This window comes from Ictalurus punctatus, chromosome 14 (assembly GCF_001660625.3).
Source record: "Ictalurus punctatus breed USDA103 chromosome 14, Coco_2.0, whole genome shotgun sequence".
In the NCBI taxonomy this organism is placed as follows: domain Eukaryota; kingdom Metazoa; phylum Chordata; class Actinopteri; order Siluriformes; family Ictaluridae; genus Ictalurus; species Ictalurus punctatus.
Window position 1 is genome coordinate 3,222,903 of NC_030429.2, and position 25,076 is coordinate 3,247,978.

Below are 25,076 nucleotides of genomic sequence, written 5' to 3' on the forward strand. Positions count from 1 at the left end.
TGGATAATGACAGAGAACAAGTCAGCTGAACGTATACTTCGCAAAATCTGTATGCATACATAGTCTCTTATATCCCGTGGTGAGAGTGCGATAGTGATTGGCTACAGGTGAGTAGCGAGGTGTGATCAGTACTCCGGGGAGGGTGTGCGCATGTGTGTGTGGGACATGTAGTCCTTAACGGCCATGTTTGAAGTAAGTGGTGTTACTCGGGAAACCGAGTAATGGCTGGGCTGACATATGACAGAACCCCCCCCGCCCCCACCCAAAGGGCTTACTCTTGGAGCAGAGTCCTTTCTGGGTCTCCCCCGGGGTTGTGGACCTGGAGGTTCAGGGTGAGCTACATGGAAGTCCTTATAGAGCTGCGGGTCCAGGATGTCTTGCATTGTTCTTCTGGTCCGTAGCCCTCCCACTCGACTAAATATTCCAGCTTACCCCTCCTGCGCCTAGAGTTGAGGATATTCTTGTTCAAGTTTGCAGGTTGCCCATCAATCTCCAGTGGTACAGGAGGGGTTTCGGAGGGTACATCTGTGGCTAGAGGGCCTGTGATGATGGACTTGAGTCATGACACGTGGAATGAGGGGGCTATGCGACTGTGTCGAGGTAATTCCAGATGGTAGGTGACCTCATTGATTTGTTTTAGGATCTTTAATAGCCATGTGTACCTTGGCGTGAGTTTTTTGCAGCCATATGGTTGTTTCAAGTCCCTTGTGGACAACCAAACCCTATCGCTAGGCTGGTAATGTGGATGCTCACTGCGGCGGTGATCAGCTCTACGATTGTAGGTGTGTGCCGTCTGTCTCAGGCGCTGGTGTGTGTTGGACCAATCTTGTTCGCTCCTTTGGAACCACTGATCCACTGATGGTGATTCCGTGGGGGTCGCATTCCAGAGAAACAGTGGGGGTTGGTAACCTAGTACGCACTGAAATGGTGTGAGGCCCATGGCTGAGTGAATTTTGTGCATATTCGGCCCACGGTAGGAATCTGCTCCAATCCTCTGGGTTTGAGGCACAGAATGTCCTAAGGAACTGGCCTAATTCCTGGTTGACTTGTTCCACTTGGCCATTAGCTTGTGGATGATAAACAGATGAGAGATTGACTGTGATCCCCATTTTTTCCATAAAATTGGACCATACCTTGGATGTGAATTGAGGTCCTTGATCACTGACTATTTCCTCTGGGATGCCGAAGTACCTGAATATATGCTGAAATAGTAATTCGACTGTCATGAATGCGGTGGGCAGGGCGTGTAGTGGAACGAGCCTTACAGACTTCGAAAATTGGTCCACTGTTACCAGAATGGTTGTGTTACCATCACATGGTTGTGATTGTTGAATATGGAAGCAGTTGCGGGTAGACTCAGGCAGTATAATCCAGAGGAATAGACAAAGTTCGTAGTCGAGAAACAGGCAAAGGTCAAGCAATCAGGCAAACAAAACAAAACAGGGCAAGGCAGAAATTGAGGTCAGGAACGTAAACAATGGTCAAAGTCACTTAGCAATAAACATGATAGATGAGGCTTGGATAATGACAGAGAACAAGTCAGCTGAACGTTTACTTCGCAAAGTCTGTATGCATACATAATCTCTTATATGTCGTGGTGAGAGTGCGATAGTGACTGGCTGCAGGTGTGTGTGATCAGTACTCCAGGGAGGATGAGCGCATGCGTGTGTGGGACGTGTAGTCCTCAGCGGCCATGTTTGAAGTAAGTGGTGTTACTCGGGAAACCGAGTCGTGGCTGGGCTGAGATATGACACTATAAACACAGCAGTAGAGACAATGGCAAAGAAAGACAAACGTAAGACAAGGAGTGCAGTGCAAACTGTGGCTATATACACATGAGTGCTCGTTAACAAGAATGTGATTCAGGTACAGGTGGTCATGTGACTGTGATGCAGTGAGGTGCAGTGGCTGCTGGGAACTGTAGTCCAGAGTTCCTTCTCTGATATACATGACACTCTATAGCTCTTTGATGGTCACATTGGCATTTGCTCTTTAAACCCTGTACTTCTTATGACATTAAACATTTCCACAACTTTCTGTTTTTTATTTTATTTTATTAATTTTTTTTGTGCAGGTCAGAAAGCTAAGTCTGTTTTTCTTCTCGTTCAACTAACTGCAGCAGTGATTGATAATTATTTCTTGGTCATGTGCCATATCTGGACGGGATTAACTTTACATGGGGTCCTGGGGTAATTTCCTATTTTACATGTGCTCCTTTTGTGACTTTATTTCCATCTGGATCGGCCATGTCCATGTTTTTCTCAAGACTCCTTCGGGAAAATTACCAGTGATAATTTTAGTTCCATCCAGATACACATGACCCTGATTTTCTTTACAGACATCACTTCGTATTGGAAAAAAAAAGATGTTTGACTGCTGCTACTAGCCGTATTCAGTTTAGTAGCCAGCATCTCTTCTTTACTTGAGCGCTCTGTGACCACTTGGACGGCATGTTCTGGAGCGTGGATTGTGATCATATGACTGTGTTACGCAAACATCTGGGTAAGTAGAAAATACAACCCACTAGAAACTCACTCCTCCTTTGGTCATTGTATTGATGTCAGTATATGAGTTTTATCACTGAGGAGATTTATTTATTAATATGCATTTAATAAACTAATATATAATCCATATATTAAGCTAATTAGCACGTTTGCCCCGCACCTCCATGGTTGCGTTCAGTTCCCATCTCCGCCCTGTGTGCGTGGAGTTTGCTTGTTCTCCCCATGCTTCAGAGGTTTCCTCCAGGTACTCCGGTTTCCTCCCCAGTCCAAAGATATGCACTGTAGGCTGATTGAAATCACTAAATTGTTTGTAGTGTGTGAATTGGGGTGTGTGTGTGTGTGTGATTCTGCCCTGCGATGGGTTGGCACCCCGTGCAGGGTGTCCCCTGCCTTGTGTCCAGAGTTCCCTGGGATAGACTCCAGGCTCCCCGGGACCCTGTGTAGGATAGGTGGTACAAAAAATGGATGGATGGATCTAATAAAAACTAATAAATTAATCAAACACAAATAGAGCTTTAATCAGCTTGACCAGTGGACTCTGTATTTATCCAACTGAATCTCTAATAGAAAGCATTTAAAAAAAGTGTCATATGAAAAATTGCAAGTGAATAGTCAGTATTTTTGATAAAATAGACACAGTAATCCAAATAAACACTCAGTACACTAACAGCAATTTGGAGGTCACAGTTTTATTATGCACTTGCATAAATAATTTTTAAATTAGCACTATGACCCAGCTTTTAGAGTGTAGAAATGAAAGAAGCGCTCAGGATCATGTGCTTAAGACCCAGTCAGAGATCAATAAAATGAAACCAATATCCCTCTTGGCTCTTCTTTGACTCTCAGGCTTCAGTACCAACACAGCCTTCAGTGTCGAAATTCAAGATTTAAATTATTACAATAACAGTGGCAACATGCTCTTTAATTAACGGCCCTGGGTGCATCGCTAACATGCTTATCCCGTGTTGCAGTGACCTCCTTTAAGCCTAAGTCTGTTACTGAGAAGCATGTTTCCTCTCCAACATCATCATTAGTGTGTTTTTGTTGACCTCTATGAGCGAAATTTCACCATAATTATCATTTTTAATTGTGGCGCTTGTTGATGTAGACTCTAATCTGTGCTGTTTAATCCTCAGACTGGCTGCTTTATTTCCCTGATGAAAACATGGCGAGTTTAGCTGCATCAATTTCTCCTGCCCACATCAGAGTGACTTTGGGGATTTTGTAAGCAACAGCCTTTCATCATTAAAGATGGCAAACATTGCTGGGGTTTTTTTCCTCCTCGATTGCCTTTTAGACAAGGGCAGTACTGAGGATTTGAGAGGCAAGTGCATTTTCCTTCCATTCCTTCCCTTTTCTAACGCTCTCTGTCTTTCTGTGAAATAAATGATGAGTAAGCCAGTGGGCTGCTTTGGTGCATGTGTAATTATGTAGCTCCTTTCTGAGTTCTTAATTAAAAAGTAGAGTGATATGCTCTCCACAGTTGCAGGCACTGGTCATAATTAAAGCGGCTCTTGGACAAGCAGATTATATGCATGATATGAAACTTAGCCTTACCTTAATGAAAGGCTATGGTGATTAAAGGATCTTGCATAGTTACTTTTAGCCTGGTACCTACAGTAAGAGGTGTTAAGAGGTCCTGGTGATTAGAGAGGAGTGAAGGCAATGGTCTCCAATAAGCCTGCTGTGCGGCTCCAAGGGTTCGCAAAGAAACACACACATTCAGAGCCACGTGTTTGGCCACAAAGGTAATTGCAATCACATTTAACACTTTCAACTCCAGCAGTGTGATAACCTCGTCATAATGCAGGATAGAAAAGTGTTGACTGCTGAAAGGTCTTTATTGAATTAAGTTAAAGTTAAAATAAATAGTCCTTCCTTTTGCACTTTGATTGATTTTTTTGTTATTTGGGTTTTTCACAGTCATGCCTGAGCTTTTTAAGACTTACTTTGTGTTCCTTACTTAACCACCTGTGCTCTACCATATGTCTTAACGGGACCATTCTTGTACATTTTTTATTGTTATAGTATTGAAATTAGCGGCTAATGCAACAATTATATGGCAAAGAATGCAATTACTTACAGTTATATTTCACAAAATGATCATTATAGATAAATAGCTCAATACAGATATACAGTACATTTACAGATGCATCCAGCTGGACTTACAGAAGTGTTTTATAGCCTCCTTAAACTGTAATTAAAATTAGTTGTAGTAATGTTATAAAGAAATAAAGTAGTTATGCTTGCTTATAAAATCAAACACAGTGGGTATACAGATTAAACTTGATAACTCTGCCATGCAATAGCTGGATTCTGCAAACTTTGTGCCAGCTTATCTCTTCACTCCCTTATTTATCAATTCTAGAGGCAGTAATGTTTTATTTTGATGACTAGGGGAATGCAAGTAATTAAATGCTTGAATGAGCCAGTACCCACTTCCATTACGACACTGTTGGTACAACCAGAAAATGAAGGGCAAGGTTAAATGAACTCCTTGTGGAGATTAATACAGACAGGGTATCAGCGCTAAGGCTATTCTTATATCATCCAAGACCTTCCCTTAATGTGTCCTTGCTCAGTGATAATTCATATTTTATTATAATATTTATAATCATCTAACAATATTTTATATTATCGCACAGTTGAATTCTGAAATCTGATCGGGTGGTGTGCATTATTTCTCTTTAACAGCACGGCTCGGACAGTAGTTCTGTGAGTAATGCAAATGTAAAAGTTTATATCAATGCCCTCGTTGAAGTACGTTGTTTCTATTGTAACAACTCATACACAAGGATTTGCTTGGAAGATGTGCCACATAATCAAAGACTAATAATAAATAGATTAAAAAAAATGTGTTGTTGCTTAACAAAGAAAACCCTATTGCTAAGTGTTTAATTTAGCATTTATGGAAGGAGTCTCATGTGTCAGCACTTTGTAACTGTCAAGTTTTCCAGAACAGGAAAGTCTTCAGGACGGAGGTGTTTATGTTTTTTCCCAGTAAAATGAGACCGAGATTGTTCTATAATGTGAGTGATAACAGATAATTTTTATAAAACATTAAACCAATGTATGAAATGTATGACATGTGTTTAATAAATAAATTAAAATTGTAATTGTTGCAGAAGAACACACTCTAAACTATCCAGTTATATAAAAATAATCCAAATTGGGGTGGTGTGATATGATAAAAGCAGAGTACGATTATCACCCCAAACTGTTGTGTGTTATTCCTTACTTAAATTTAACATTTTATTGGATTTTTTTTTGTTCTTATACTTGGCTTACGACTTGCTGAGTGAAAGAGGTACACTCATCAATTAAGATGTCTCATAAGGATTTGGATTATAATTCTGCCTTTACGTCACATCCCTGGAACAGGATTTAAAACAGTACAAATAAAACTGATGGACTAATTAATATGCATCATGTTCATTAAATCTATTCATGGTGGCTTATAAATGCTGGCTTAGGCATTAGGTACCAATGACTCATTATAGATTCATGCCAAAAAATAGTACCTCCGGGATCCTCCCCTGCTGTTCACACTGAAATTTCTCTTAAAGCTGAACTGTCAGTCACGTGTGGGTAAACCCCAGAGCCAATATGCTTACCACCTCCGAGAGCAGGAATGAGTTTATAATACACACCACCACAGATCATTAAGTCTAGTCCCTGAGCCTGAGAAACAGCAAACAACTTGAACATAAGTGGAGTTGCACAGCACTGAAAATAGTAGATCTAAAACCGCAGATGGAAAAGCCATCTGAAAATGAAAATGTGCATTTTGTTCATGCATATAAATATAATGGAATATCAGCTAACAGAATAATGTACATGTTATAATGATGGTTATGATGATGCAAATTACTTTATTGCATAACTTTTCATGTTACCATTAGTGGCAAAAAGCGCAATGTGTTTGTAAGAATGTTTGTTAATCTGGCCATTATGACCAACAAAATTTTTAAAAAGTAACACCAACAGCACCACCAACACATCCACCAACGAGAAAATAATACCACTAATGATAACTAAATAACACCACCACCAACAACAAAATACCACCACAATAATAATAATAATAATAATAATAATAATAATAATAATAATAATAACAACAACAACAACAATACTACTACTACTACTACTACTACTACTAATAATAATAATAATAAGGGGGATTGGTGTGGTTAGCACATTTGCCTTGGGGGTTCAAATCCTGCCTCTTCCCTGTCTGTGTGGAGTTTGCATATGCTTGCCAGTCCAAAGACATGCGTTGTTGGCCAATTGGCATTTCCAAATTGTCCATAGTGTCTGAATGTGTGAGCGATTGTGCCCTGCGATTGGTTGGTACCCTGTCCAGGATATTCTCCACCTCGTGCCCTGAGTTCCCTGCGAATGCTCCAGGCTCCCTGTGACCCTGTGTAGGATAATCGGTACAGAACATGGATGGATGGATAAAAATAATTTGTTATTATCTAAAATTCCATTATACAGTAGAGGCCATAGAACGATCTATATAACTAGCCATGAAATTATAGCTCCATACGACACTTTTCTTTTCATACAATTATCTTTAAGATGAACGTAAACATGTTAAAAGGAACATGTTATGAAGACTTGTAGGCCTTAACACGCAATGATGGCCCTCTCCTACTAAAAAAGTTGTTAGAAACACATGAAATATGTTAATTCATTTAAAAATCTTTAATATTTAACACATATTTCAACCTACTGAGGCCGCCATTACGCAACATGCGCAGTGCACTCTGAGTTGGTGACATAAAATGGTTGCACTCCAAAGAATTAGCTACTAGCTCTGGCAGCAGGAAAAGAATGTCACATTCACTGTGCTGCTTTTAGCTGTAATTTTCTAGTTCTTGTGTGCTGTGATACAGGGGATATCTGTAAATATAATCAAACCTGTTTGCATTTTATTGGTGCATTTTTTCTGTATATTCTCATAACGTAAATCTCCTGTAATCGCCTAGCCAAGGCATACCCAAAGTAAAATTAAAGCTGTTCTTGGTACACACAGTAGCTGTAGCACAGATTTGCTCATAACATTGTGACAGCATGCTGGCAGGCTGTCGAAATTTTAACAGGATAAAGTATACGATATATATGGCTGATAATCTCTAAAATTATTGATATTAGAATACGTTTCATCATAAAATGCTAGTTTAATCCATGTAATCTGAGTCGGTGAACAACCTTGAACAACAAACGCTCTCGGTTGGCATAGACGTGCATTTGCCACACAGACACCATGGATTTTGCCCCACTCTCGCCTCCTCACCTCTCTGATCGTCTTCATTTTCATGTACATTTTGAGTAATGTCTTCTATATTAGTCTCCTCTCTTATGTTACGCTCGGGTTCAAATTGAAAAGGCTGAAGGCATGTTTATATCGCTGTAGGGTTGCTGGAGAATCAAGACCATTGCAACCATTTGACATCACTGCCCAGAATGCATTGCGAAGTAAACAGCAATGGCGACCTACGAGTGCAAGGATTTTTTTATTTAAAAAAAAACCCTGACACCTAGAATGTTTTTGTCTAGCAGATTTATATAGCGGATGTCAGCGTTAATCTAATAATAAGCCAGACAAGTCTTCATAGTCAGGGTTTCCTTTAAGTAATGTGCACTGATGACTGATAAATAGATCACAGAATAAGGACATTTATATGAATCTCATTAGACTGTGTAAAGCTGGCCAGCATTCAAAATTCTGACAACAGGGTTGTGATTCAGATTGATTTTAAGGTTAGAGTTTGTGTACTGGTCAGTATAATTAAGCTTGACCAAGAGAGCCAGGCTAAGGATAGTGGTGGACACAGTTATTCAGAGGCAGAGAAGGCCAAGGTTCATGGGGAAGGTTTCAATTACTGTACTGTCCAACACACACACACACACACACACACACACACACACACACACACACACACACACACACACACACACACACACACACACAGTTACAATGTACTGTATACTTGAGGTCTAATAATTTTGCTGTCAAACACAAGACTAAACTTATAATTGATTTGCATAAAATTGGATAGTATCTAAGCTAGTTTTGGGTCTAAATAAAAAACTGTCAAGACCTAAATATGTATAATGCAGAGAATTACTCAATGAAAAGCTGCAGTCGGTGAGGACACAGCCGAAATTCAGCTGAAATCTCTACATATCAGTATTTATTCTTAAAAACAAACAAATAATCAATGTTTAAATATTACACACAGCCTTTTTATGCTGTTAGGCAAATTTACACAGTATAGAAAGAGGTGTGGACAAACAGTTCTCTAGGCTGTGTAAAAGGGGACACCTCAAACAAAAGGTCAGTTAAATATATCCTGTAGACTTCCTACTTGGCAATATGTACCAGCTATGTTTCATGAATTTCCATCCTTCCAGGATGGAAGAGAAGACTGGAGCCTATCTCAGGGAACTCGGGACAGCGGACACCCTGGACAGGGTGCCAGCCCACTACAGGGCACAATGATGTACACATTCACACACCACAGATGATTTGGAAATTCCAGTCAGCCTATATCACATGTTTTTGGACTGGAGGAGGAAACCGGAGTACCCGGTGGAAACCCCTGAAGCACAGGGAGAACTCTGTACACACAGGTAGTAGGCGGGATTCAAATCCCCAAACCTAGAGGTGAGAGGCAAGCATTTGAACCACTATGCAACCATGTCCCCCTATTTCACGAATTTCTGTAAGATACATTGATATTGATACTTGAAAGAATTTGAAATGCAGTTACATTTACATTTACATTCATTCACTTAGCAGACTCTTTTATCCAAAGCGACTAACAAATGAGAAAAGTACAAGCAAAGTACTTTTTGGCAGTGATTAAATAAATAAAAAAATATGTATGTGCAATCTTGATAACTTTTTCTGTGTCCCTAAAACTGTAGGAAATAAGGAATAAACAAACTCCAGTTAGTCCAGAATGCAGCTGCAACAGTCCTTACTAGAACCACAAAGCATTGGCTCCCAGTTAAAGTTTGCATTGATTATAAAATACTACTTTTGACCTATAAAAGCACTGAATAGTCTCGTGCCACAGTCCCGGCACAAACTTTTGGTTACGATCCGCCACGCCTACTTCGATCAAAAGGTGCAGGCTATTTGTTGGTACCTTGAATAGTGAAGGCAGGAGGAAGAGCTTTCTCTTATAAAGCCCACAGTTCCACATTTCTGGAAAAGCCTTCCAAGTAATGTTCAGGACTCAAGACTCTCAGTGTTTAAGTCCAGACTGAAAACATTTGTTTACTCAAGCGTACCATGAATAGACTTTCTTTTATCCATTACGGGATAGTAAGCATACCCAACAATCTCTCCCTCTCTTTACCTCCCTCTCATTCTCTCCTTCTGTCAAGCCACACATGATTTTAAGGAGATGCCAGTGATCCTGACCCTTTCTGAACTCCGGAGCTGCCCGATCCATCATTATGCCCTACCACTGGATGAAGCTCTCATCAACTGGAGGCTACATTCTGCCACTGAGGAAGACTCCAAGCAGTACAGCCTGGAGATTGCTGAGGATGGTGTCGCTTGAAGTACCATGGAAATGGTTTTGGACCTCAATTCCACATGGACGTTCTCGCTGTGGTTGCTGGGACTACGGTTGCTGTTATGGCCTTAGCACTGCAATTACCACATGCAGTTTTGCACTCAGGTCTCCTTTAGTGAACAGTGGACTAGTTCAACATGAACTTTCCTTTACTTTCACACTATCCATTGTTACCCAGATGAGGATGAGGGATGAGTCTGCTTCCTCTCAAGGTTTTTCTCCTCATATCATCTTAGGGAGTTTTTCCCTCACCACTGTCGCCACTGGCTCGCTCAAAAATCTGTATCCTGTGTTTATTGAGACAATGTCCATTGTTAAAAGCGCTATACAAATAAAATTGAATTTAAATTGAATTCCCTTGTGGTGTAAGTGAGAATTAATTTTGCACCTGCAATATGATTTAGTAAATCTGAAAGTCATATCAAGAGCATTAATGAATGAATGAATGAATGAATGAATGAATTAATTCATTCATACAGCTTCAGTAACCACTTTATCGTGGTCATGATGGTTCTGGGGTCTATCTCGGGAATACTAGTCTTGAGACAGAAATACAGTACACCAGATGTGATGCTGGTCCATTGCAGGGCACCACTCACAAACACAATCACACACTCACTCACACTAGGGAGCAATTTAGTGTGGCCAGTACACCTGCCAGCATGTTTTTGAGAGGTGGAAGGAAACCGGAGCTAAAATGAATACAGGACAAGTTTTAAATGTACATAAGCCTGTGTATCAGGTTGGACATGGTTTAGTGCAATTTTGCATCAGGAGGAGGGATTTTGGGACGAGTGAGTGGGATAAGGGTTGACCATTATGTAACCATGTTCTCTCTCTCTCTCTCTCTCTCTTTTGGTGCAGTGAGCTGGGAGCTGTTTGTCTATGTGTATGGCAGAGTGAGGCTCAAAACCCTGTTTGGAACCACATTTCAACTTGAGTGAACTGGAAAGCTGTGAATTTTGTTTCATTTATTTAAGCTGTATGTTGTAGCCTTTTAAAGACAAAAAAAGCTATATTTTGTTGAAGTTTCTTAACAATTATGACTAAACAATGTGACTGGTTAATCTTTTTTTTATACAAGATATATTGCTTGCACCGCTGAAACTAACAACATTCAAAAAGAAGACTTATGAAGATGATGTACACTTGTGTCTACAATCTTTTTTTGCCATTTATATTCTGTATTATTTATATATCTGTATATATTTGCATTGCACTTGATGTGCAATCACTCATATGCAAATGAAAAGTTTTGGTTTATTCTTCCAGAAGATTCTTTAAGATCCAGACTCACTGTAGCTTTCAGGAAAGACCACACCGAAATATTCCATATTATTAGTTTGCAGCAGGCCCCCTGACTACACACACAAATTGACATTACACACATCATTTAGAGCTTTATATTTGGGACTTTAGTAGACAAAGAACTAAGACTCTAAAAAAGATCATTATGTAGCTATAGCAACCCCCCCCCCCCCCCCAACCAAAAAACCCTGCATAAATTGAATGACTTAAGAAAAGGTGTAATGTGTTAATTTGTGTCTTCCCACTCATTCCCTTCTCTAGTTCTAAAACTCTTCATTATTTTCCCATATGTTTTTGCTTAATCATAGGTGACTGAAATGCAGTGTGGGGAGCTCAGTCCCATCAGCCGGCTCCTAAGGACATCTCCTGTGTGACTGCTGTCTTAATCACCTTATGCAAATCTTGTAATTAACACGGTGCAGCCTTCCACAGATTACATCTTAAACACATTAATTGAAATGCTCTGTAGAAGTGTGTATCTGTAGTAATTTATGGGGTGCCGACATGGTAAACAAACAGTGAGTCAGCGTGACTCGCGTTATTCAGCTCCAGCACATTTCATGTTCTGTACAGTACATGAATAATATTTAACTGAACCACTGATCATTTACTCACTGGAAATATTATTCATTCCAGAGTCACTAAGAGTATTGCAGAAAACTTGGTTCTGCTTATCTGAACGTAGCACACATGCGCACAGGGATTCAAAGATTCAGAGGTGGATGTAGGACACAAATCAGGATTTTAAACCTCAAATGTAACTACAGACTTGAGCAGACTTAAGCTCTTTATTTTCCACATTTTGTTTCTGCACGAAGGAGACAGCATTTTAATCTGAGACATGCGTTATATCAAGGCCTGATTTTTTTTAATGCATAAAACTATAAACAACAATTAAAATGAGTTGTAAACATTTGATTTCGTGTTCTCCATCTCTCAAATAAAACAAAAACATCACACTACCTGCTTCTATATTTTCAGTCTGTATTTTCTATCCACTACATTTTTTTCTGGCTTAAAGTCAATGGTTTATATTTAAGTGTGGTGGTCTAGATGCTATTAATAAAAATCCAGAGGTAGGGCATCTGATTATAATGTTCAATTACAATGTTTCATTTATTAATTAAACATATGTCATATATTTTAATGGTTGAAAGTTGTGTAAAAAAGTTAGTTTCTGTTATCACTCACATTATAGAACAATCTCAGCTATGCAACCCAAGTCTGAACCTTTGCTATCCAGAGTTCCCTTCCCCGATACATGACATATATGATACATGATTGGAAGGTTAGGAATTCAGGGCCCATCACTGCAAAGCTCCCACTGTTGGGCTCTTGAGCAAGGCCCTTAACCCTCTCTGCTCCAGGGTTGCTGTATCATGTCTGACCCTAACTTCCTGACATGCTGGGGTATGTGAAGAAAAGAATTTCACTGTGCATATGCATATCTGATTAATAAAAGACTCATTATATCATTTTGCTGCTGCTTTTTAAAAAAAAAAAAATTGTGCTTTTTTGGCAGAAACTACTTGAATTGGCGAAATCGCAATTGCAAGAAATCGTTTTGCGTGTTCTTTCGTAATGATGTTTGTTGGTAAATGAGACCTTTTAGCTGTACTCATGTTTCACACACATGAATCGAAGAGGGCTTTAGCTAAATGTGCGTTGTGATGACGTCACATGATGCGTCTTGCGATTGCAAAATCCTGGAGAGACTATAAATCAGAGAGATGAATGAATGAATTCAACCGTGTTTTAGGTAAGACAAGTAATAGACACCATTTTGAGTTAAGTAATGATGTAATTATTTGCAGCTATGAAAGATGGAAGAAATTTGGAACTTCAGTAGCACTATCAGCAGATTACCTAACTGGACAATGTTTTTATCACTGGAACCAAACGGGAACGGCGGAAAGAAAGAGAAGAACTCTGCCTAGAGCATGGAGAGCAGAATAGAAAGTTTCCCCTCTCCTGGTCTAATTAGACCTGAGGCCCAAACACTCGGTAGTGCATTTGTGTGTAAGTGTTCTGGAGCCCCAGATGTACACATGTGTGACACTGAAGGACATGGCTCAGTCTGGGTGGCTGAGTGATCTAGAGGCCACCCCTCTAGCACGGATAGTTAGAGAAGTAAAGACAGAGCGAGCAAGAGGGAAAAAGAGATTGATAGATAGATAGATAGATAGATAGAGAGAGAGAGAGAGAGAGAGAGAGAGAGAGAGAATGGAAGAACACTTTTCTTGCTACATTGGTTCTGACTTTCATGTTGACTGAATGAGAAAATTGAAAATTGTATTAATGCACACAATTGTACCCAAGTTCCCTGTGATTAAGACAGTGAGTCCCACATGCATTGTTCCATTACAGTGCCTTTTATACCAGTGTCTGTCATGTGTATATTTCTTCAACATGGTTTATTTGTTGTCTATAATTTTCATTGAATGAAGATGTCGGCTTTAGGCAGCTTAGCATGTGTCAAGCGTTCATTAATCAAAAACAGGTGTTCCTAGACATGAAAACTTGAAACCATTAAGAAAAGAAAAAAATCCACTTGAGTAAACACTGTAAACACACTAAGCCATGCACTACATGAAAATTTCTGTGTGTTATATGTGGCGTGGTCAAGCGATGATGATGATTCTCACTTGTGTGTGATCACAGCAAGTTTATTTATGTGTGCTTTGTTTTCCTTAGTGCGTTTGTGAGAATGGAAAAGCATTAAAAAAGCATTCGCATAAAAATAAAATAAAATAATAAAATAAAAGGAAGCACTGAGCTCCATAAAAACGCCGCCTATCTCCCGAGTCCTTCTTCCCAACATACACACCAGGTTCTGCACTATATATTTTATTATTTATGGTTAGCATAAACCTTTATATCACGCCAGGGTTAAATGTTACTCAATACGCCTCACTCGTTAATGCCTTCATTGCTGCTACTGTTGGCTGTCATGAATGAAATATCGACGAACATTGAGATAAACATTTCTGTTGGGTTGATATTTATTATTAATACATTCTAATGGAAGACATGCTATTGATGCAATTCATTAAAAAAAAAAAAAAAAATCTGAAATACTCATTTCAGCCATGAGAACTCTCTGAGTGAGATTGTGAGCTTTTATAGATAGGAATGGAGTGTAAATAGGTTTGGTCTTGGTGGACTGTATAGATAGATAGATAATCTAGACTAGATCTGCTATGCTGCTGCTGCTGAGCGAGTACGAATACTTGCTCTGATAGATATGCACAGACATAGAACAGAAGAGAAGCAGGCTTCTGCTGCAAAGGGTATGGATGGAGGAACCCCCTCTATGAGATTTGGACTATTAGATTAGTAAAAATTTCCACACTGCCCTGCATAAACCTAGCATATTAATATCAGTAGAAGACCTTGTTTTTCATTTCATAAATGATAATAGTCTTATACATGGATGTTGGCCTCCAGTCCTCCACTCCTCCTTTACCCCACAAAGATCTTGGTAATTAGCTGAAAAGTGCTAATCAGATGTTAAATGAAGCAGGATGCTAAATTCTGCAGGGTGTTGCACACCAGAGCTGGAGTCTGTCACCACTTCTCAACTATGTATCCTTGGGGAACTATTGCAGTGGGTTTTCACCTTCTACTTCCTAAATCTTTCAAAATATCTCTATAACGCTATACAGAGCATATTCCATCCTACCTGCATAAAGTACAACCTCAATTATGAAAAAGTTGGGACAGTATGGGAAATGCTAATAGAAGCAAAGAGGAGTGATTTGTAAATGAACTTTGACTTGTATTTAAACAGAAACCGTATAAAGACAAGGTATTTGATGTTTTACCTAATCAACTGCATAGTTTATTGAAGATAAACATTTATTTTGAAAATGATGTATGCAACACGTTCCAAAAAAGTTGGGACAGGAGCAATTTAGGACTAATAAATAAGGCAACAGAGGCCTCTTACAGTTGCACAGCTGAAGAAATGCATAATGGATGAATGGGGGAAGATTCCGCTTGCCAAACTTAACCAACTGGTGTCTTCACTCAGCGTCCAAACGCTTAATAAGTGTTATTAAAAGAAATTATGATGTTATACAATGGTAAACAGTCGACTGATAGTTTATATTTTCAAAAAGAAACTAAATTCACAAGGTAAAAGTAGTGGCTTAGTGGTTAAGGCTCTGGATTATGGACTGTAAGGTCAGGGGTTCAAGTCCTGGTGCTGCCACTGAGTAAGACCCTTAACTCTCTCTGCTCCAGGGGTGCTGTAACATCTCTGACCCCAACTTCCTTGCATGCTGGGGTATGTGAAAAAAAGAATTTCACTGTGCTGTAACCAATAAAGACTCATTCAAATATCTAATAATGTGTTTTCAATATAGTACAGGGTGAACTGAATTTTCAAATGACTTGTTTTGTTGTTTTTTTTTGCATTTTCCATACTCTCCCAATGTTTTCAGAATTGGGGAAGCTGCGTTTTCAGCTATTTATGTATCACTGATCATTTAACAAATGTTCATAAGATGGTAGGAGCAGACTTGGTGCTCTTTTTTCATACAGTACAATGGGAAATATGGGACTAATTAGCTCTAAAGTCCACTCTCTCTATTTTTTTTAAGTGCAACACTGCAACAATTATAAAGAATAATCGTTAGCATTAAATGAAGAAAGCTGCCATATTTGAAATTCCTATGAATTATGGTTAGGGAATTTAGCTGAGCGTTACAGAACCTGAGTACTCAATCTAGATTTACACAACCTATAATTAGAGAACACACATGCAAATCAGGATCAGTAGTGGGATCTCTCACCTTCTCTCTTCCTTTATCTTTCACCTACTGCAGACACTTCCTAAAAATCGAGTAAATAAGAGGCAGAAATAAAAGGATGAGGCAGATACATACAGTATAAGAGAATGCGAGTTCCTGCCTTAGTGGTTAGGGAGGAAGTATTACTCTTTAATATTCTGCTGCAGACGTTATCAGAATGTCTCAGTGAAAGAGCATTAATTATTAAACCCTTGTGCTCTGAAAGCCACACTGAGGCCAGATATTAACCTTTCTCACCTTTAGTGGAAATTCTCTGCATATTTGTTTGGTTGACAAATTCACATGAACTTTTTTAATGCCGTATCAAAACAACTTTCACGTCTTCATTACGTTTTTTTTTTTCTCTCATTACAGGTTTTCATTTCCTTTTCAGTGCCATGGATATTATAAAAGTTCAGTGAGTTCAGTAAGACAGTGTTCTTTGTAATCTGATCACTAATTCGACTGTTTATTTATTATATAATGAATCATAAATAGGTATTCAGCTGGAGGTGTATAATTAAAATATTAAATGTCAAACAGTTTATTTTATTTATTTATTTGTAATAGTTTCAGTGGCAGATTCTAACAGCAGCACATGATTATGGTGATTATGCACCAGTCAAGGTGTCACGAATTTAATAGCTACAATTACCTTTTCCAGAATTTCTTATGGATTTTTACACAATTGTGAATTAACAAGGTGTCTTCTTATATTTAAAATATGAAGTATTGAAAATATAAAGACTGAACTCCACTACTTAAATATTCTTTAATCTCTGTAAATCTCAACCAAAATTATGTAGACATTATGGGAAAATTTGCACATAAACAAAAAGAAGATGTGAAAGCAATGGCTGCTTGCTTTTTTCTCCCAGAGTGCACATATTCACACAGGCGATGGTGAGTGATGAGCTGCCTGTATTACATAGGCTTATTGTATACTACAGCTGACAGCACACACTGCAGGTAGGAAAATGTACCGGATCGTACAAGTACACACATCCCCTGAAAATGCTCTCTCTAGCGAGAGAGAGAGAGAGAGAGAGAGAGAGAGAGAGTATAGCTATAGGATTATCACAGCAGGGAGCAGAGCTATTTATAAATTGATATAATGTTTCAAATAAAGGTCTGCAGATATCTGATCTCGTAGCCTCTCGCAGCTCATGACTTACCCATGCTTGTGAGACAGAGCGTACTCCTTGTCATGATACGAGGGCTCTTTCCCCTGACAGCAAAAACATACCATGAGTTCAGTCTCGGCAAATGGTTTCAGACTTTTGAGTGATCAAAGTGCTTAGACGGGGTTTCTCTACTGTCACTGGGAGCAGTCCTCAAAGTGAGCACACAGACTGACACAAGAGCTGGACGTCTCTCTTTGCAGTGTGTGTGTGTGTGTGTGTGTGTGTGTGTGTGTGTGTGTGTGTGTGTTTCAACTGAGCACAGCACCCAGAGGATGGGCCTTTGTTTTGCTGCCTGTCTCTGCTGCCTGATTAATAATAGATATGTAAGACTTATGAACTCGAGCAGGGCTCATCTGTCCAAAGTGATCCCAGAAAGCACACACACACACACACACACACACACACACACACACACACACACACACACACACACACACACACACACACACACACACACACACACTCACACACAATGCCTAAATTTTGTCTTAGCAACATTACATGCAGTTAATTGTGAAGATGTCAACAGAATGTTTTTTGATCACTGTTAATACATGTTCTTAATATTCAGGTGTTTTTTTTTATTTATTTAGCTTTAGACAAGTTGAAATATTTATTCAGTTGTTGACTGTACTCAGTCATTACCGGCTAAACAACGCCCTGGGAAAAGTAGGTTACGTTGATGAATTGCAGCTGAATCTGCTTATCACGTGCTGAGAGGCTGGAAATTAAATAAATCTTCACCAGGAAGATGTTGTCTTGTTTTTTTCAATCACACATTATACTCTAAATGAGCAAAGAATATCAATCAGGAAACCGATGAGCAAAGTGAAGTAGGGGTTCAGTTGTTAAAGCTTTGGGCTACCCAATGGAAAGTTGTGAGTTCAAAGACCAGCATTGCCAGTTGTACTCTGTCTCAATTGTAACTTCCTTTTGGATAAAAGCCTCAGCAAATGTTGAAACATAAACTGTGAGCCAGTGTTGGGGAAGCTACTTTTTTTCACAAGCTACTCATCGTTTGAAATAGTTAATAATAATAATATGTTTATTTTTATAGCGCCTTTCCAGAGCTCAAGGACTCAAAATAAAAGACAATAACAATACAGTAAAACAGTTAAACATATGGGTCATATAGACAGTGGACATAGGATAGGAGTGATATGTGCAGATCGTTTAATGTAAGTTAGTACTCTCGCAGCAGAATTTTTAATATATTGTAAATGGGAGGTAGAGTGTGCTGGTAGTGCAGAAAAAAGGGAGTTACAATAGTCAATGCGAGATGTAATAAAAGCATGGACTAATGACTCAGCATCTTTCTGGCTGGAAGAATACTGCTTTAGACAGTTTTCTAATATATGCGTATAGGGTTAATGAAGGGTCAAGAATAATACAGACGTTTTTGACTGTGGTAGATGGAAAAATTGAACTATCATCATTGTCAAAGCTAGGGGCAGTTAGATTTCTTGTTAGACTTGAGGTGCCAGCAATTATTATCTTAGTTTTACTCAAGTTCAACCTGAGAAAGCTGGAATTTAACCAGCCCTTCAATTCATTAACACATGAGGATGATGAGGCAGTCTGGTGAATAGAGTCTAGCTGGCAAGCTGTATATATTTGAATATATAAGCTATAGTGCTAAGCTACGGTGCTAAGCTAGGGCAGTGGTGGCTCAACGGTTAAGTCTCTGGGTTCCTGATCAGAAGGACATGTGTTGTAGGCTGACTGGCATCTCTAAATTGTTCATAGTGTTTGACTATTGTGTGTGATTGTGCCCCGAGTCCCTTGGGATAAGCTCCAGGCTCCCCGTGCTCCTGTGTAGGATAAGTGGTACAGAAAATGGATGGATGAATGGATAGACTTGAGCCCAACCACACCGTAACACCATATGTAACGCATATGTAATAAATGTGTTATTAGCAGTGTTGCCTTGTACTGTAGTTTAATAGCATGATTAGCTCAAAACATGTTGAACAGTAGGACGTGAGATGAATGAGATGTTTTAATGTAGTGAGCATGCAGATACTCTCCATCATTCACCACACTGTAGTTACTCACTATATCTGTGTCTGCCGACAAGCAGCACTGCCTCAGGGAGACAAACACGAGGGTTGATCTGCCAAAAATTGTGACACTCTCGGCCAAAGCATTTCAAATTTTGATGATTAAGGTTGCTCAAGGCAGTAAGTGAGCAAAAGAACAATGAGTGTTTTGCAATGAAGATAAAATAGAGCACATTATGTGACACGAGAGCCATTAAGAGGCTTCCCTCCCCAGAGTCCTTCTTCAATCTGTGGAAAATAATGAAGATTATCTTAGTTTCCAGGAACAGTCTTGTTTATGGTGGAGATATATGCTGTATATATGTACTGTATAACAGAAACTGGTTATTAGTATAATCATGAAAATCAGAATGATTTGTGAAAATTGTGTCCAGGTAAAAAGATCTTAGCAAGTGAAAAATTCTTGAATACAGCCAGATTTATCTAATATTTCCTATTATAAGATAACAGTAAACCTAATACAATATTATTAATGCTTTAATTATTAATTAAACATTTACTAATAACTAAGCTTTAATCTTTTTTTAATTATTTTTGCAGATAATTTTGCTTCTTTTTTAAATGAAAATGCTGACAATTAGCAAACTTATATATATATATATATATATATATATATATATATATATATATATATATATATATATATATATATATATATATATATATATAAATTATAATTTTTTTCGCTTGCAGAGATGTAATTTTTTTTTGTAGCATAGTAGTAAGTCAAGGCAATTCAGACTTGTATTATAATGTTGGTAACATGAAAAATCTTCAAGATAATAAAACAAATCTATTTGCCTTGAATTTTTACAACTAGATATTACAGTAGCTCCTCAGGAATTGAAAAAGTGACACAGAAAATTCCACACAAATCAGATCTTACCCAGGGAATGATCTTTCACAGACATCTGTCTCCATTCCTGGTCATATATAACATGTTATTGCCTGAGTCAGAGCGCAGATCTGAGAGCCGCTCCTCCCTCCCTCTCAGCCCAGGCAGACGGGAGAGAGGAGATATGATAACAGATGGTAAAAAAGGACAACTGCTGGGCTAAGGATGATTGAATTGAATGTAATCTCTCCTGGTTGGCCTGAAGCAGGGACTGTAAGGTAGAAAATAGAGTCTACAACCCCCCGAAAGAACCAGACAAGCCCTGGGCTGAATGACCCTGCCGACTACTGCACTGCAGGTCGTAAAATACTGTGGAGAGGGCATAATTTTTTCCAGAATGCTGAGCTCAGCTCTATTGGTGCAAACGATAACGCCACCATTTGACTTGGCAAGCCCTCGGTAAGATGGCTGTGTAATTGAGGTGTCTGTGAGGGGGCAAGGACGACGAAAAAGCTGAGGAGAGGGGAAAAAAAATTCCCAGCTGTTCAGGTTGACCAAATATCTAGCAGCCTTCTGTGCCAGGTAAACATAAAAGGAACAAATATAGCAAACGCATACTTCTGTTGCAATCAGAGATAATGTCCACATCCAGCAAATTGGTCCGGACAGCTGAAAGTACCTCATGAAGAGGAGAGGCATTTGGAGGGTTTGATTGCTGATTAAAAGTGGGAGAGGGATAAGAGGGCTCTATGCAGCCATGTGGCACCCTGCAGTAATTAGCAGCTGTGCCACTGAGCTCAGGTGGACAGGAGAGGTGCCAAAGCCTCAGCTCTTCTGACTGCCTAGCATTTTTTTAAGAACTTGGCAACCACTTTAGCTCAGCTGCACCATGGGGTTATCACAGCACTACTGCTTTAGCCCCAAAAAGTACAGTGGAGTGGAGAGAGCCACTGCTGCACACACATGCCTTGTAGCAAGCGATGTGCCAGTCACATCTGAACAACTTTTAAGCACAAATTTAGCTCTTGCTTTGAGGCATGGGTGATCTGGATGAGGTGCTCAGCTGTAGTACCTCTCACAGGTTAATATTTGCTCAATATACTATTATAACATTTTAGAATGCTGTTTTTATTATTATTATTTTTTGGATTGTCCTGATGAATATATAGTATATACCACAGAAGATGCATAACGCGACAGTGGTGGTTTTCAATGGCGTTGGGTTCACTGTTCCACAGCTGAACAAAAATAGAAAATAACTCATAATGTCTTCCCAGGGTGGGGGAACCTACAAACTTGACAAAATTCAGCTACACTTCGAACTGAGTGTATGTGACTCATTGGCCGAAGGGTAGATTATGTTCATTTCTAATTACATAATGTTGGGTTATGTTTGAGAAACAAAAATTAAGACAAAAGCAGAAATATAATATTGTTACACACTGAATAACTGAACCCTTAAACGTTACAGTTTTTGATTACAGTCTACCTGGAACATGGTCTGGGTGCTGACTGAACTATATCTTGTGAATCATTATCATTATCATAAAAATGTTTAACAATTATATTCCCTCTCCATATACAATTCAATGTTCAAACCAAACCATGTTGATATATAAAACATATACAGTCATGTGAAAAAATAAGTACACCCCATGGAAATTGTTGGCTTTTTTTTGACATATTTGGACAAGCAAACATTTGATCATCTTTGAAACAGTGCCTATTAATAAAGTTGATGAACTTGAACAAAACCACAAGGAAAAACAAGCTTTTTCATCATTTATTCAACAGAAATAGCAATAGATGTGATATTCTTCTGTGTAAAAAGTACACCCTTGGCCACAGAAGCTAGTATTGCCCCGTTTAGTAGAAATAAGTTCTTGTAGGCATTTTGCATAATTATCCACCAGGTTTGCTGGAATTTTTGACCACTCTTTCATACAATATTCTTTTAGTTACAAGATGTTTGAGGCTTTTCTTGCATGTACGGCCCGTTTCAAATCCCTCCGCAACATTTCAATGGGGATTCAAATCCAGGCTTTGACTAGGACATTCCATAACCTTCCATTTCTTCTTTTTGAGCCGTTCCGTGGTGGATTTGCTCGTGTGCTTAGGATCATTATCCGGTTGAAAGGTCCACTTTCAGTTCAACTTCAACTTTCGGACAGATGACCTCACGTTATCTTCAAGCACTCTGTGATATGATGTAGATTCATGGTTAAATCAATAAATGCAAGTAAGGCCCTAAATCAATCAATCAATCAATCAATCAATCAATCAATCAATCAATCAATCAATAAATAAATGCAAGCTGTCCAGTCCCTGAGGTAGCAAAGCAACCCCAAACCATAACATTCCCGCCACCGTGCTTCACAGTTGGTATGAGCTGCTTCTCCTGAAAGCTGTCTTTGGTCTGCACCAAATATGTTTGGCCACAGTAACAGCAAACAACTCTTGTTTCATCTGTTCAGAGCACATTATTCCAAAAGGTCTAGCCTTTGCGTATATGTTCAATGGGAAACTGTAGTCTTGCAAAGGCTTTTTCCTGGCACGTCTTCCATTCAGGTCAAATTTGTGTAATCTCTTTCTGATTGTAGAAGCATGCACTTTGACACCAAGAAGAGTTGCAAGACTTACTAACAGATCCTTTGATGAAATTTTGGGCTTCTTTGAGACTTCTTTTTGCATCAGACGGTCTTGGGCTTGGCAGTCATTTGAAATCATTTCATTTGTAAAAAAGTCATTTGTAAATGATTTTCCTTATGGTGTAATGATATAATAATCTGCAGATCTTTTTAAATCCCTTGCCAGACTCATAATCATCCATAACCTTTTTTCTGAAGGCCTTACAGAATTCTTTAGATCTTGGCATGATACCACACATCTCAATAACAAAGGGAACAGACACTAGATATGAGAAGGGGTATGAATGAGACAGGTTCCACCTGCTCTCCTGAAGCAGGTTCCATTCACTGCCATCCAATCTTGAACACCTGATTCTAATTTTATGGATTTGCATGTGTGATAAATGTAGGGGTGTGCTTACTTTTTCCATGTGACTGATATGTTTTTTGTTCATTTAAATAGTGAACATTATTACAAAATGTCAATTTTATGTGCCACTTGATAGATACCTTTATTAATAGGCACCGTTTCTGTCTGGATCAAATGGTTGCTTGTTCACATATGTCAGAAAGGCCATTTCCATGGGGTGTACTTATATATATATATATATATATATATATATATATATATATATATATATATATATATACATATATATATAAAATACCAAAAACTATAAGACTACAAAACATGATTTTTACCATTTGAGATCATTTAAAATTAAGTTAATCCACATTATCTATGCTCCCCCTGTGTATGTGATATGTTTGCAGTGTTTCAGTCTGTGCTTGGAATCCTTGATAAAACCTCAAGGGCAGAGGAAAAAAATCTCCTAATAATATGCTCATTGAAGTGCTATACACAACATGATTTTCTGCTTTGTTTTTTTTTGTATGCTGCTCATACATTCTCTCTTAGAGGCTTGATGTTGTTTTAATGTCATCCCTCCTCTTTTACTCTTTTAGCTATGGTGTACTGTGATGGCATTTAGGCCGTGATCTTAATTCCTTGGTGGACTGTCTGCCTGCACCATAGTGAATGATAGGAACGACGTGATCTTTTACAGGAAACAATGGATGATAGTACAATGTTTCAGTTTATTGTTCTGTAAATTCTGAATTATATATATATATATATATATATATATATATATATATATATATATATATATATATATATATATATATATATATATATTCAGTGGGGTAAATAAGTATCGAATGCGTCAACATTTTTTTTTCAGTAAATATATTTCCAATGAGGCTGTTCACATGAAATTTGAAACATACATCAGTATTAACTCAAGAAATCTGGAAATATAAAGAATTCATAACATTAAAGTCCATAAATAAAGTTAACTATGATAATGTGGAAGGACACATGAAAAAAGTATTGAACACACTAAGGAAAAGCAGTTCTCCAAGGCAAGGTAAGGCAAGAAACCAGCTGAAATCTGTAAGTAATTATACCTCCTATCTGTGTAAATTAATATCAGCTGGGTTACTAAATAGATGGTCTATAAAAAGGCTTTTTGTTACAAAGGTGTCACACAAGAAACATCTCATGATGGGTAAAAGCAAAGAGCTCTCCCAAGACCTTCACAGCCATGTTGTTGCGAAACATACTGATAGAATCGGATACAGACTTATTTCAAAACTTCTGAATCCTCGAGTAAGCACCATTGGGGTCATTATCCACAAGTGGAAGCAACATCACTCCGTCATCAACCGGCCACGCACAGGATCTCCTCACAAGATTTCTGACGAGGGAGTCAGAAGAATAGTCAGAAGAGAAGCCCAAGAGCCAAGGACCACTCGGAAAGAGCTCCAGAAACACTTGGAGGCAGCAGGTGCCATCGTCACAGAGAAAACAATATGCAATGCACTCCACTGCTCACGCTCACCCCACAAGACTCCATTACTAAAGAAAAGGCATGTCGAAGCTCGTTTAAAGTTTGCTACAACTCATTTGGACAAGACTATGAAACACTGGGAGAGTGGAGTCTGGACAGACGAGAGCAAAATGGAATGTTTTGTCTGTCATACTACACACCATGTTTGGAGAAGAAATGGCACTGAACATCACCCTAAAAACACTACACCAACAGTGATGTTTGGAGGAGGACGCATCATTAGTGTGTTCAATACTTTTTTTTCCTGTGTTGTT

At 38.6% G+C, this 25,076-nt stretch overlaps 1 long non-coding RNA gene across 1 annotated transcript; it reads right to left on the bottom strand.

The window, feature by feature from the left end:
• Positions 1–16,198: 16,198 nt before the first annotated feature.
• Positions 16,199–20,678, bottom strand: LOC108274598 (uncharacterized). The gene is made up of 4 exons (XR_001814497.3): positions 20,334–20,678; positions 19,443–19,675; positions 17,379–17,431; positions 16,199–17,226 (listed from the first exon to the last, which is right to left on the bottom strand). It is a non-coding gene; the product is annotated as an uncharacterized LOC108274598 (long non-coding RNA).
• Positions 20,679–25,076: the final 4,398 nt, after the last annotated feature.